This window comes from Haliaeetus leucocephalus, unplaced genomic scaffold (genome assembly GCF_000737465.1).
Source record: "Haliaeetus leucocephalus isolate CR32 unplaced genomic scaffold, Haliaeetus_leucocephalus-4.0 Scaffold517, whole genome shotgun sequence".
NCBI lineage: Eukaryota > Metazoa > Chordata > Aves > Accipitriformes > Accipitridae > Haliaeetus > Haliaeetus leucocephalus.
Window position 1 is genome coordinate 1,324,817 of NW_010972953.1, and position 15,748 is coordinate 1,340,564.

General features: G+C 40.5%; 1 protein-coding gene across 4 annotated transcripts in view; it reads right to left on the reverse strand.

Annotated features, from left to right (window-relative positions):
• Positions 1–15,748, reverse strand: part of THRAP3 (thyroid hormone receptor associated protein 3) — a 34,933-nt gene that overhangs the window by 18,900 nt on the left and 285 nt on the right. For 2 of the 4 annotated variants that reach the window (XM_010575971.1, XM_010575972.1), the window contains exons 2-3: positions 10,791–10,856; positions 5,016–5,101 (exon numbers count right to left, since the gene is read on the reverse strand). The gene's annotated coding sequence lies outside the window, so the exon portion shown is untranslated. Of the gene's footprint in view, positions 1–5,015; positions 5,102–5,490; positions 5,670–10,790; positions 10,857–15,748 lie in introns of all 4 variants that reach the window. The other 2 variants (XM_010575969.1, XM_010575970.1) reach the window with 2 other exon arrangements.

Genomic DNA, 15,748 nt, shown 5'->3' on the forward strand with positions numbered 1-15,748 from the left:
GATAAACACAACACATGCATTTTTAACTAAGAGCTGGATTTTTATTAGTGTTCATTTATTTCTAATATGCAATCAGCACTTCAGCTTTAAATCATCAGATATTCTCTTATGTTACTTAAGGAAGCTCAAAATATATGAGTCACGAAGGATCATACAGTAAAAATCTAATCATTAACACACACAGCAGTCCACAACTGCCTGTGGCTTTGAGACCCCTTAATCTGCTCTGTTTAAGCAAGAAGTCCTTGGCCTTTGCTGCCCTAAGAGAGAATAAAATAAACACTGTGCAAGTGTTCATGGTGTCCCCAAGAAAACTGAGCATCAATAATTGTTGTGATGGTCCAGAGATTACATACCGTAAGTTATTTTAATTACTTATTTCAATGGCTAAAAAGCATCTTAAATCATGAAATGAACTAAGAGGCATTCTGACAACGAACTGCCAAAACCTGAGCATCTGTGAAACAAATGCTCTGCAATGTTCATCACCCACGTTCTACAAGAGGGAAAAAACTAAGATTGCTCTGGGAATTAGGAAAAGGATTGTAAAGACAAAATTTGCTTTAACTGAGTATTGCATAAAAGTTATCAACAAACTTTTCAGCAAAAGTGACTAATGAATAAAAGCCAGAAAGAAAAAAGGAACTATATTAGCACAACTTTACCCCTTTTTTCACCTACTGCTTAAAATTAGGTATGTAAACAACTGATTAAGTTGTGCTGCTGTATCCATTTTAAGCAAATTCCAGTGGACTGACTTGCAACGTCTTCACTTTCAGCCGCTCGCTAAAGCCAAATTACATTATGGTTACTGAATACTCCAACTACTGCCAGGGTACTTTCAGGAACAGCACAATGCCCGTCACAGGAGCAACTGCTGGGAAAGTGGGTTGCTCTTCATCATGAGAGCTAGTACCGTCCAAAAATGGGAAGTAGGCTTTTATTTTAAAAATCATGTTACATGTTCCCGTTCTTCCCTCTCACTATACTAAAGATGCTATATCAATTCAACTGAAGCACTTTAATATATTCCACACTAGAATGTATGCAGAAAAAAAAAATAATGTTTCCTGTTCTAGTAGGAAAAATAAATCGCACCAGGGATGAAAATAAAAAAGCATTATCACTGAAGAAGCAAAGCTCATTCTTATGCATGGTCATTTTTCAGGGAAAGAATGTGTGAAAGGACCATTTATAAATATTTCCTTTTAATTTACTAAATACATCTGTCAAAACAGCAACATTTCCTAGTCTGTTGGCCAAAACAATCAAAAGTTCAGCACTGTAAACCAAAACATGGAAGAGAAGCAGAAGAAACAAATGGTAATAGGAACTACTGGAAGATATAGGAAGACGATCTAAATTGCCTCTCAGAATCAGAGAGCTGCTCCCAACTGAATCCTGAGGGGCTTTGATACAATAAAACCAGAAAAAGCTACAATCTGTAAGGAGATTACAAGTATATGCCATAAACTGTGTAAAGATTTCAAGATAGCTCTCTACTAAATGACAACTCTGTAGCTCAAGAACAAACTACACTTCAACATATTATCATCTGTAAGTTACCTTTATTTACACTGAACTCCATACTGCTTGAAATATTTTAATAGACTAATACAATGAAAACACCTTTCACCACAGCTCTTCTCTGTTGTGTCTCTTCTGAAATAACTCGTTTTCCAAGAAAACGCACATGGTTAGAGCTGACTGACCAAGGAGAGTATAAGTGGCAGTAACTCTCAGTAAGTCCTGAGAAGGCCCCAAAACAGATTGTAAAAGTATCACTTGCTTTGGGCTGTTTAAGCGTCTTTGTATTTTACTTTGATCCACAACACTTACTAGCCAAACACTAGTTTGGTATGCGTGATGTGTGCCAAAAGCTCTCGTCTTTGAAGTTTTTTTTAATCTTTGTCAATATTTTTAAAGTTGATTCATTCCTAACAGGTGAGGTAACTCCTACTAGAATAGAAACTGAGTTGCTATGCTCTATCAGCACTCAAAAGGTTAAACAAACTAAACATTGGAGTCATTTCAGCTCCCCTGTGTTAACACTGCATTTGTAAACTTATTGTGATATGCAGTTAGTTGTCCTAAGAATTAATGACTGACTCAAATAAAATGTGTTCAGCTGGTAAGCAAAAAAAAAGACAAAAAACCTGTTCTGAAAGAATCTATTCCTATAAAACATCCTAAGGATTACTCTGATTTTAAAGAAAGAGATGCCTGTAAATGAAGCAAAGGCAACCTGTGAAAGCAGCAGTGGCTGCTCACTTACCTTTCAGAATCTTCCACTGAACTTGGTGCTGTGCCCACAAAGCACACACATGCATACAGTCCTCACAGAGCTCACATGGGGATGCTGCTTTTTGAAACACGGGAAGGTAAAGCGTGTCTGGCCCTCAGTGGGGACTGCAGTAGAAGCATTTACACAGTGCTATGGAGATTTGTTGTTAGCAATCTGCTCTGCCAGAATTCACATTTCCTTCCTGCTAACAGCTACAGAATGCCTTCCCATTACACTGGCTCCACCTCTACCTTGAAAGGGACCATGGTTGATCCCTGCTGCCTGATCCAGGTCTCATCTCCCAGCAGAGACAAGCGTGACTGCACACATCTGGAGGGCATGCACTCCTGGAAACATTGCCAGGAATTTTCAAAATTATTTTTTGCTTTGTCTTTTCTGAAGATCCAGTTACAAGCTGTCCAGCAGATCTTCCCAAGTAGTGTAGTCTCACATCCAAAAGTATCAGCACCGATCCTGAGTGTGCCGAGTTTAAAAGTTCTAGTAAGGTATTAACCTATTGGAAAACAGACACTTGACAGCTTGTTTATCTGTCGTAAAACTACACTGTATAACATACCTCGAAATTCAACACGCACCAAGTCTGAAGAAACAATTTGTTTTCCAAATTAGTTTGTTAAATTCACTCATACAACACAGATTTAAAATTAGTTACATTTACTGCAAGCCAGATCTGAAATCACTGAAGTCGGTCAGTGAAGAAAAGTCAATCTAACAGGTAGCCGTTTAGTCTGCTGAAAGTACATTGCCAATGCAAATTAGTAAGCATTATATATATTTTTTTTTTTAGATTCTTATTGTAAGAAACGTGGACATTTCTGCATAAAACATGAAAGTATTCAGATTCCCACATGCTTTAAGTACCACCAACTCAAAGGTGTAAAGTTCAGCCTTGTTTGAAAATGAGCAACAGCCAAAGCTTCACTGAACAGTAAGACTCAAACTGGCAAACATCTCTTATTGGAGTAAACTGTTTTGAATCCTTCTTCCATAGTTTATAGAAAGTAAAGGCAGAAGGTTTGCTTGAGCTGTGAAAGTCTTTGACAGCAATCAGTAACTTAAGTGAATTCGATTCCTCACAGGAGAGCATTGCTACATTACTTATATCCCCTTCTTCGCATCAAAGATTTCCCTGACCCCAAAGGCATACACCTGGAATTCTTCAAACCTGTTTCTTGTTAAGGAAAGCAGGCAACACAACCTGATCAGTTCTGCATGTAGTTTTCGTAATATTTATACAAGCTACTTCATTCTGGAAGTTCTCAAGCTGCTTTAAGGTAACTTTTTTTTTTTTGCCACACAACAAATGGTGCCATTCAGAAAGGGAAGACTTGCAAAGAAGGCTAATGCAGTAGAGAATGAGCGCTGGTCAAGAACTACAAGACTTTTGTCTTTACAAAACTGTTGTGAATCTTTAACATGCACAAAGAAAAAGCAATAAAAGCCTGGTTTCCAAGGATCTTAACCAAACAGTATCCATACTGTGAAATGTAGGCAACTCAAGTCATCTACCAAGTGAAGACAAAGGCCAAAGTCAACCCTCTTTGATGTCTAACCATCTTTGTGGATGGTTTTCTGCAGAGATCCACTTCTACTTCTTAAAGAACTAGAACAAAAATTAACATAGAGGTCTCTGAGGATATTTCTGTTGATGTGCAGTTTGACTAATTACTACCTTAGCAACAAGGCCCATGTAGAAAGTTCCCATCCTGCCAATAAAATGAATTATTCATCTACATTCTAAACTTAATCCATGTCATGACAGAGATTACAAATGTTCTGTTTTACAAGAATATTTTTAATCCAGACTGATTCTGCAACCCCATTCATACGAGCCCTACTGACAAATAAGGGGGGGTTGAGATGGACAACCAACAGCTGGAAGCCTCTCACTCTCAAAAATAAGCATTTTCTAAAATTTGGAGACTATTTCAAGGAGCAAAGTTTGCCTTCTCCATTTCTAAATCCTCATGGCAATCCATCATACCACTAAAAGAGGTGAAAACAACAGAAGAGCAAATGTTCCTACTAAGCCACCACAATGGACTTTGCCCACAAGACAAACTTTTGTCATGAAACGGTGTCAGGAAAGTTAATGTTTTACTTGTTTAATGTCTTCTGACAGAACTCAAAAGAACAGCTCAACTCTGCTCCACGGCAATGAAAAAAAGTCACTGTCAAGAGTCTCTTACTGCTGTACACTTCCACTAGCTACCAGAGCTTCAAAATTTAATTATGCAGAATATTTGAAGAACTTTTATGGCCACTGACTGAAGTCACTGCAATGCTTCAGCGAAAGAACAAATGTTTGAGGACAGACTGAATATGGGGGTTTAACACTTTGGATCAGTATGACATTTAATAATCCGGCTGATTAAGATATATAGGGGGAAGCAGTCCTTTTCTCCCAAAAGTCGCCAGGGGGTAAATCCAAAAATCACTCAGCATAAAAAAAAAGTAGGTACTACTACTTTTTCTATTTACCAGCTATTTGAAAAGTCAAGCCAAAACATTCCAAGACATGAGGCTGAGTTTTTTATCAAAACCTGTATAGTCCTTTTTGCAAAGCAACATTAACAATCAAAAAAGAATTCAGCTGATAGTTTAACTTGCAGTATGCCCAGGATAGAGGGGATACAAGAAGGTATACTCCAAATCCCAAAACAGGCAGTTTTACCACTTTTGAAGATTTTAGTTTCTATTATGTGCTTACCTGCTTGAGCAGGTTCACACCTTGCACCCTTCAACAGTCAGGTTTCACCGTCTCAGCTTTATCAATTAGGAAATCAGGAAGCAAACCTGAAATGAGAAGAAAATGCATTGAAGCATCGTTGTACGTACTTTGTTGTACTTACTGCCACCAATGATCAACAGGACTCTAGCTTCCTTAAGCTCACATCCGGTGCTGTACCCAAAATGTTCATCATATCTTAAGTATTTCAACAGAGCACATACACTGAAAAAGTTCATCACTCACTTCGCCATGAATTCTTTCATGTACTTTTATGAAGAACGTAGTTTTTAAAATGGTTATTCAAGCTTTCAAAATTTTAAGTCCACTTCTTCCTTCCTTCCTCCATCTCCACTGCACCCCATCGCATCTCCTGTTATATACATACTAATAGCTGTCATTACATTTGTACAGCCATATTGAAGTAATTTCTCTCGGCGTATTTGTATGGTCTTACTGGATTCAGGACTAAGGATTTCCCCATATTGTTAAAGAGAATCCACAAGCCAAGAGAAATAACTGTTTTCCTGACAAATTCATCCATCAGCATATCATCGTCTTCAAAGGGTGCCACCAGCCCACTGTGAGCTGTTTTGACAGGTCTACAGTTACATTTCAGTATCCTTCCATGCACTGCTAGAGGGGTGTAAGTTTAAAAGAAGAAAACAACAGTAAACACAACCTCATAAATTACTCCACGTTATTAAACCTCTGATCTAACAGCAAGAATGTCATTTACTCTGTGTTCAACCATAAAATAAATCTGTTTAAAGCTATTAATTTCTTCTGTTTACCTCATTGAAAAAAGGTTTCAAGGCTACTTGAAGATTATACTTTCTCTGAAATGGTGATTAAGTCCTGTGCTCACCCAAGAGGGAAGGTTGTATTGCAAGGTTTAGAGTTTTCTAAATCATGCTTACCAATCTTTGAAAAAAGCCAAATAAAGAACACCACAGATTTTTTTTATTTTTACTGTTGTCATGTCTGTCTGTCTAAACATCCATGAAAGAAGGAAATCCTGCCTTTTACCTTACAAAGACCTTTGACATTCAGCCTTTCACAGTGGCTACCAGAAAAAAAATGTGCTGTAACCATTTTTTCTTGCTTTGTGTTAAAACACTTGAGTCTTGTTTGTTTTTTCACCTATTCCCCAAACACCAGCATTACCACAAACTTTTGATACAATCCACTGCACACAGGTGTCATCCAGATAAAAAGCTGGCTGAATTCTCTTTTGTAGAAGAATACTGCTCTCATATTTAGAGCACTACTACAAAAAAAATGAACCAAGACAACACACAACAAGCAAGAACAGCTAACCTTTCTTCCAGATATGGAAAGGAAAGTAGGAAACGTGCTCAATGCTCTCTGCTGAAGCAGAAATCATACTCCAGGAGTTTCTTATTCCAGAACACTGTGAAGAACATTTCTATATGCCAAGACATGGGTCAAATGAAGAACATTTCTAGTTTTCACAATGCCTTTTTCCAGGAATTTGTTTCCTATTTCCAACTGGCCTGTATTACTTTATGACTGTCTCTTTCCATCTTCCACTCCTTTCAAGCAGTACTCATCATTATTTCAGATCTTTCACAGATGTTAAAACAGAACAGAACCACCACGGCCCTGTACAGCATCTAACAAAACGTTACAGCCGAAACGACTCCATCTCAAGCATGTCATTGAGGATTGCTACACCACGTAGCACCACAGTTTGCCAGCTTAGAGAGAACACAGCAGATAAGTCCCTATCAAAAGAAGCAGTTTATTTGTCTTCATATCTATAATCCACTGAGTATAAACACTAAGAACATTTGGAAGCAAGTGAAATGGTTTATGCACATACCTCAGAAGTGTGCACAGCGCTGCAAAACTCATTACAGTAGTTTCAATTTATTACACAGCATTTACAAAACATTAACTTGCAAATATTAAATATTTTGTAAAAGCATTTGTAGGAAGCACTATGTAATTGCAGTAGGAAAACAAAAATTTACTTGTTCCTTTCTGGCCAGCATTTAATGAAACTGTTATGGTTTATTTTGCTGTAAGACCCAAAGCAAAGAAGATAGCACCTCATTAGAGAAAACATTTCTGCCTGAACATCTTGTCATCCATTTAGTGTTTGCTAGCACAAACACTGAGTTAGGGAGAAAAAGCTGAACTGCTACTTTATTTGCTCACAACAGCCTTCATTATCAGGGAACAAAAAAATTAATTCTCCTTCAGCCAGCTCTACAATCCATAATCCTAAGCTCTAAAACTCAAACAAATTAGTTAATTCTAAAAAAAAAATCATCCTACAAAATAGTTTCATTTCGCACAAAACAAGCTTTTAAACATTTGGATAAGATACCTGAAAGGCTTACATCAATTTAAACTGTGGCAGCCTTTGTCCTAGCCAAGAAACTGCCTCTTTACAACTTAAAGACCCAGGAGATGAAAATTATTTATTGCTGATTGACCCTATATCCCAATTTATACTCTAAAAAAGATATCAAAGATATTGGAAAATGCTGACACGAACAGAAATGTCAGCACTGTGTTGTTTTTGAAAGCATTGAAAGTAAGAAATTAGCTATTTATAAACTTAAACAATAGTAGTCACCTAAATCCGGGCCTAACGGAGGCATAAAATCTGATCAAGCCATTAAAAGTGCAGTCCTATACAGGACCTTGTAATTCACAAGTCTCTAAAAATCACCACTTCTGTGCATTTTAATTGACCTGCCTGCCAGAGAAGCAGAGGAGGTAAGTGGCACCCATAGATATGTCAGAAGACTTGGGTAAGAATACCGCTGTTAAGAACTGCCAAGTATTAGTTACAATACAATGACAAACTGTAGGAAATAAAAAGTGTCAAATAAAACACAACAGTAACTAACAACTGTCAGCATCTTTTAAAGTTAATTTCAGTATGATCTTGTTTCAATTTAACTATCTACCTACAGAATAAGACTTGCACTGTGTCCAATACCAAATTGCTACTTGAACACCAAATAACACTGATATGAACAAATTGGTTAAATAAGCCAAACATGAGCTACTGGGCTCACGTAAAAACTCATATAGAACTGTAATAAATTTGGTCCTTAGTACTTCCTCTTGCACTCAGGCTCAATACACTTAGTAAAAGCAGCCTGCCACCAGTGTCAAATCAGAGCAATCTTTGTTTTCTAGACAAGTACCTGGCAAAGAATAGAAGAGCTTTTTTTTTTTTTTTTTTTCCCCTGCAGCAAGTGCCCCAAAAGGGTATTTTTCATACCGTGCATCAATTCCCTGGAAAGATCTGCAGTCCAAGCAGCACTTTGCACTTGCACCTGTTGAGGCTGCTGCTGGGATCGCAGCACACTGGCAGCTCACACAGAGGGACACAGCCAGAGAACACCCCGAAACCCACCTCCCTTCAACCCAGCCACGGTTAGCACAAAGACACATGATACCTGCTTCTTCCCTTGCAGCTCCCAGATCTATCAGTTTTATCAAAGAGCAAATCAAAATAATGACCATAGCAGTTTGACTATCACAAATTCCTACATTAGATTAAAAATTGAAAATAATATTCCTAAATCAGTTAAGTTTGACAACCATCAATAAACTGAAGTGAATTAAAGCTCCTGTTGTAAAAGAGAAGTCCAGAAGCATGACAAATTAACCTTGCTATGCATGACAGCTATGTAAAATCTATCCCCCAGCAAGCTTTGCACTGCAGCTGCACGAGATTTTGCTGTGAACTTAACTTGAAGTGGAAAAAAAGTTGCAGCTATCTACATGCCAGAGCACACTGGAAGTGCCAGCAGTAACGTACAGAGTACAGAAAGCACACGCTGGCTTTGCTAGTTCAGAAATCAAAGTCTAATAATCTCACTTTCTACTTGATTCTTCCTTTTGAAGCTAAGGTTTGGTCTTGCACCAAAAATTAAGTATGCTCTTGAAATCAACAGAACACTTAAGGGGAAGAAAAAAGAGCCACCTGCATAGCTCCCACTGCCAGCCTGGTGGACTGCAAATTAAAATGCTATTTCTAATCATCCAGTTCAAATTTCATTAGGATAACAAAAAGCAGAACAATTCCTCTGTCTAGATCAAGTATCCAGTGTATGTTTTCAGGAGATTAATGACACAAGTTAAACTAAAGCCTACAACTACACCTACCAACCTCCTCAACAAAAATTTTCCTGGACAACACTGCTAAAAACAAAAATAACAAAAAAACCCAAACCACAACTACTTTACCAAACTACAAACTACTTTAATACATGCCAAACACGCTTTGAGGAAAAAAAAAGTTCAGATTATTCTGCCATGGCAAGAGAAGCACTAGTTTGTCAATAGCAGTTCCAATTTCTCTCTAGTTTATATGCTTTTAAAATTAAGATTTTCCTTCAAGCACGTTTGGGTTTTCACACAATTAAACTAATCCCTAAAGAAGTTTAATATTGAGCTCCAGCCCTGGTTTCAGACAATTAGAAGCAGGTTCTATAGAATGGTTGAAAAACTATTTACAAGTTCTTCCAAAAAGGACTGATTCTGCAGATTGCAGTGCTGAACAATCGTTTTCCAAATAATTTGAGCAGCTAGAAACACCAATCAGTGACTTTAATTCTGACACTAGTTACTTGATAAAAAATATTTTATATATCTTTGAGCTTAAAAAGTCTTATGTTGTTATTCAGACAGTTTAGTGACAGGGAGCTCAAAGAAAACAAATCCAAGAAAAAGCTGATTAGAAATGTGGATGCTTTTGCTACAAAAGTCAGGCAGCTGGATTTTCTGTTAAACATGGAAGAGAAACATCCAAAATAAATTAAAAAAAAAAAAAAGGAAAACCTATTTCATCAGCTTTTTGCTTCCAAACCTACACAACCTGGGAACAGACAAGCAGAAAAATCAGATCTTTCTCAAAACTAATGGCTTCCTCACAGTGCAGCCCTACTATTTTGAGCAGTTTTTGAATGTGAACTGAACCCTTGTCAAAACTGTTGGGGGCCTGTGAATCCTTGTGCCTGTAGTTTCAGAACCCTCAAGAGAAGCAAGAAATGGTCCAATTTACATAAGAAAACTATTCGCAAATCAGTTAACCAAAAGAATTCAAACTTGTGCATAATTGAAGTTATTGTGCTACTCCCCACGCAGCAATGGAAGAATAAACTGTGGCCTCCAGTGAAGTTTTCAACCCTCTCAGGTCACTGCAGTCTGGAAACCAGCAGACTCTGCACACCAGTATTTCCTTCATTAGAGTGACCACAATGCACTTAAAAATGTGGAAGTTATGCTTCCAGAGAAACAGTAAGTAATGTAAAAAACAATTGAATCTGGGGCTCTTTGGAGTATCTTCTGAAATACCCAGTACAGTTACAGCCAAAACCGAATCTGCCCTAAAGGATTACTACTCTTCACACATTTAACCTATGAAAATACAAGCTCCAGCAACTTTAATTTATAAGCTGCAACAAGCAAAACCATTCACATATTTACTCTCGAGTCAGCATTTGATTTATCTTTACCTTAACTTGAATCTCCTTACATCAGGGGAAACAAGGAAAAGGATTTCCACAACTTGGTATAACATTAAGAGTTCTTAAAAAAAAAACCAAACAAAACTCATGGGAGTTATTGCAAGCACAAGCCATCAGAACAGGCTATCCCCACACTCTGCTAGGCTATGAAACAGAGGCAAATGCTTGTCCACAGAAATCTCATACACAGGGAATAAGCTTATTCAAACAGATAGTTTTCAATGCTGTGTTTACATACCTTGTATAAGTCTCCCATCAATTATGTTTCTCAATACTGCTTTATTAGAAGCAATTGAGCTCTCACCTAAGTAAAAAAAGGGAAAAATCAAATTTAAACCAATCAAGATACCAGCAAATCATCACATTTTACAAGCATAGGGAAGTATTCTGATTTTAGCCATTCATCCCAGCACCGTTTCCCAGTTGAAAAAAAGGCTGCCGAAATTACTTAATCTAATTGGATAGCACATACGCAGATCCTGAACTCAGGAAACCAATCTCATCCACAGCCCTACAGGAGCAACTGTAATACTTTACACAGATACATAGGGCCTGAAATAATCAGGTACACAACCCCCACAAGATATCATGTGTACAGCCCTCTGTTAAGGCACAAGTTAACATCATTAATACTGAGCCTAATTCCCTTGAGAACAGAATTTCAGCTTAAGGCCCCCCACGCCATCACCTTTTGTGCTCTCAGAGCAGAGAAACCTATGAGGTTACTTGCCAAGCTTTCCTTTCTTCCTTTCACTCAACCAAAGGTAAAAGTGAAATGGAGGCAGCAGTGGGGAGGACATATGCTGGCTGGCGGTGCAAGCTACAGCACCCCTCGCATTACAGCAGGGGCTTTTTCGGGTTTTGTACAGCCACCTTACACTGTAAATCATGACAGGCTAAAAATGGCTGGATGATGAATTTGGAGATGAAATTATGAGCAGTCCATTCGCTCTTGTATCAAAGGAGTACTAGCTACGAGCAGGGCTTTGCAAAGAGGCCTCATTCTCCTACAAGTACAACAGGAGAAACATACAAACTATCTTCATATGTGATAGGAAAAAAGGGCACTGACAGAAAACTTCCTTGGGTAGGAAACGACTCCCCACCCACCACCCGTCCAGGACCCAGCGCTCCAGCGCTCCCACAGCAAGGCTGGGTGTCATCTCTGTGTGCCTTTTTTTTTTTTTTATGGACGCGACAGCTTCCGGTTACCATGGAGTGAAACAGCGCAAACACAATTCTCAGCTGGCATGAAATGTAATCCCAGGATTTTACTATTCATAGCTCTGACATGATAAAGCTAAATTAAGCAGGAACTCCTAACTTTCTCAAACCTAATACCAGTGATTTAGCCTCTGCTAATGCTCTATTTCACTGTGAAGAGAGGAAGGATATTTTCCTTTATGATAAGAGAGACTCCAGACCTACAAATCCAGCCTGTCATCCAGAAACAAAATGGCACCTACTTGTTCCCAGGCACCACTTCAGCGTGACTCCAGCAGGAACAGGGGAGACAAGATGAGCTTTTGTGCTAAATCTAACACCTTCTCCTCATCTTGGGACCCATTACAGAAACCCACAAAGCAGTTTTAAGCCATGCTCCCAGGCTTGCCCAGCAGTGAGTGTTTGCTGAACAACAGCCTACCAGTAGAGGAACAGGGGTCACTCAAAGCACAAATAAGAGAAATGCCAAGCACAAGGCAAGCCAACACAACCCCAATGCTGACAGTTAGCCCTTTACACAGCCTGTACCTTGCACAAGCTCCACAGAGAGCCCGAACAGCTTTTGCAATTAACAACACTATTCCTCTCTCTTTCAATGCCCATGGCGTAAACTATATGGCTAAATATACAGCAGGGGTCCTGCCACACAGAGGAACTCTCTGTACCATCATAATTCAGAGGAAACCATATGAGCCAAGCCCACTTTATTGTACTGGCACGTGCAGCCATTAAACACAGTTCAGTATATTGTAAACTTTTCCTGATATGGAAAAAAAGTTGAAGGGCTACATTGCTGCTTAAACAATTAACAAGTTCCGACAGGGCAAACTGTCATTTTGCAAAAACAAAGCCAAGTGAGCTACCAAAAAAAAAAAAAACCAAAAAAAACCCCAAGCTTAAATGGCACTATTCTTTTAGGGATCTAGTGATACAGCTACAAAGGGAACACCACACTTTTACAATGAAGAGCATCCTCAGGCCTAACCAGTCCGGGTCAGTACTTCCTAGGCCTCTCAAAGCAAGATTTCTTTTACAGTAGAGAAAGTGGGAGCAGGTGAGGAAAAAAAAAAGTGACATCTGCTGACTTGCTTGAACCACCACCTATTTTACGTCCTGGTGTTTTATACATGTAATGTTTTTGTTTTCTAATAGCACCAACCATGCTAGGTGTCCACCAGCTCTTCCGCAGCATGCCAATCTCAAATGCCTCACCCGTGAACCCACAGGGCACAGGCCTGGCTTGACCTGAGTGACTATTTTCTCAAATAATTTACAAAGCTTCCTCGCTTAAACAAGCTGGAGAAACCAGCAGACAGCTAAATTGTATTATCATATCCCTAATAGCAGAACACCCCTTTAATTTACAATACACACAACAAAACTTTACTTTCATCGAAACATAATTGGAAGTTAAGGTCAGGGACACACGGCTGCTCTGAAATCCCAGCATACAGGGAAACCTCTTTCCAGACAGCACTCATTGAAGCACTAAGAGCAGAACTATGTCTTCCAGAGATACAGAGCTTGCAGAGAGACATGGAATTAGCAAGGAAGGAAAAAAGCAGGAAGACACCAGAGCATAACTCAGCAGAAATGCAGGCATGACTTCTGCAGACAAAGAATTACCCAGAGAACGTGGGCACGGATTCATCGCAACACGCACCTGCCACTGCCAACACACGGTCTGTACGGACAAACTGCAGGGCAGCAACATCTGCCACAACTCTAATACATTTACAGCAAGCACCTCAAAAAGAGACCACGTGGACGGTGCTATAGGTGCCTCCTTACCACAGCCAGGTTGTTTCTTTACAGTAAAATGGCAGGTAAAAGGTTTCACCTTTTGATCCCTGGACAAAAAAGGATGTAAAAATGCAGGAATTCAAGTTAGCGGGTGGCAAGGCCTCCCGCACCCTTGCTGGCGATGGCACACTACCCTACGCCTTCCTAGGGACAGAAGCCCCAGCTGAAGGGTACCTGTGCAACGCCAGAGCTGTCAGTTCAGGCTCCAAGAACTCTGCAAACCCCCTGGGCTGAGATCATATAGTTTACAGATCACACACTCTCACGTGTATCAACACCAATTTTGAAAAGACATCTTGGGACACTAAGGCCCATCTGCTAGAGTACTGCCTCAGTAGCAGCATTTTTAACCAGCAATATCAGCTTCTTAAGGACTTCAGAGATAACTCCTAAAATTGACTTTTCATACATGCCCCTCCCTGTTTCTGCTGAAGTAGGAATAACTAATTCACAGTAGGGAGGATGTGAAACAAAAAATAAATAGCAGGATCCAAAGAAAATTTAGATGTAATCACAAGGCCCTAGACTCTACAGACAGTCCTATGTCACAAAAACATACATTTTAGACAGCTCTCTACAGTAACTGCTTTATTTTATCCTCTTACCTGCTGTTTGATTGTGTAACTAATAATGCAGTTCACAGTCAGCCATTTCCTCACTCTGTGCTGGGCACCTGCAAACTGCCAGCACAAGTATACAGATGAACTACTAAACGCTCCAGGAGAAGGCACAGTTATGTCTAAATACTTATTTTTTTCTGTCTCTACAATATATTCCCTTAAAGGCAATCTGAGAAGCTAAGCTTCAAAATATACCTTTTTCAATGAATGGAAGTCAGGTTATGCAATATGAACCCAAAGAACAGATCTCCTCTTCAGCCACAGCACTTCAGGGCAGCGTCCACACAAAAGGCACATTAAAAACACACCTAAAATGTCACATTGGCCTTACCAGAAACATTGACATAACTACCTGCCCTCGCTACTAGCAGGAAGGAATACTGCAAGAGTCCTTTGCGGAGAGTAATGGGATGATTTAATTGTCTGTGCTCTTAGGAAGGAGCATCCTGAAAACATCCATTTGCTGATGCGACCCTGCAGCCTCTCACACGCGCGCTGTGCTGACACTGCCGCAAGAGCAGCAGATAAAGTCTCCTTCCACCCATCAGATGTAAGACAACCTATAACGTTTCCCAAATGGTTTTACTTATTGTTTATTTCAACGAACAAGTCTGTTCTTACACCACAGCATCAGACGCATCACGGTATATGTAAAAAACAAGAACAAGTACCCCACCTCTGACAAGTCCCAAGGAAACGCTGTTGCACCCACTCCACATCTACGGAGTCCTCACACATGCCAGCACACAGAGGCGAACCTGTGCCTCCCAAGGCTGCTACACGGAGTACTGCTTATTCCAAACTTATCTCGTCACCTTTTGGCACATAAATGCACTCAGAAAGCCACTCAGGAGGCAATTACAGTGACAAATGCCTTGTGGAGACTTTGAAATACATTTATAGACCCCTCAAACACATTAATCTCCCCAAAACAACAACAGTTAGGGACACAAGCCCTCGTCAGCCTGGTGAAAATAAAGATACAGGGCTCGCAGGTGGCTCTGTGCCACCACAAAGCCCATTCCGCCCCATCACCTGGGGTTCTACCAAACTTCACTTTTAAACAAGGAGATGCAGAGCGGGGAACGCGAGCGAACAAACCCACCCTTGCTGCACCGAGAAGCGCACGGTGCTGCGCGCCGCTGCGTGAGCCCTGCGAGAGCTACACACCCTCGGGGGTTCAACCCCAGCCCGCGGGGTCGCGGCTACGACCCGGACAAACCGCAAGCCCTGCAAACTGCCACTCTCGCCCCCCCGGCCCCGCCCGCCCGCCCTGGGAATACAGACAGCCCCTCCCGCGCCGCAGCGAGCGTGCGAGGACCCCGCACACACCCCGCCACCACGGCGAAGGGAGAAAACCTACGGGGACGGGCCCGAAGCGGGGCAGGAATCTCCGAGGACGGGGGCCGGAGGCCCGGGCGGAGAACGGGAATCTCCAGGAACGGGCTGGGCCGGGACAAGGAGGAGGAGGAGGAGGACTCTCTGGGGTCGGGCCCCACCGGGACAGCGGCAGCCTCCGGGGACAAGGCCCGGGGCGCGCGGGGGGGTA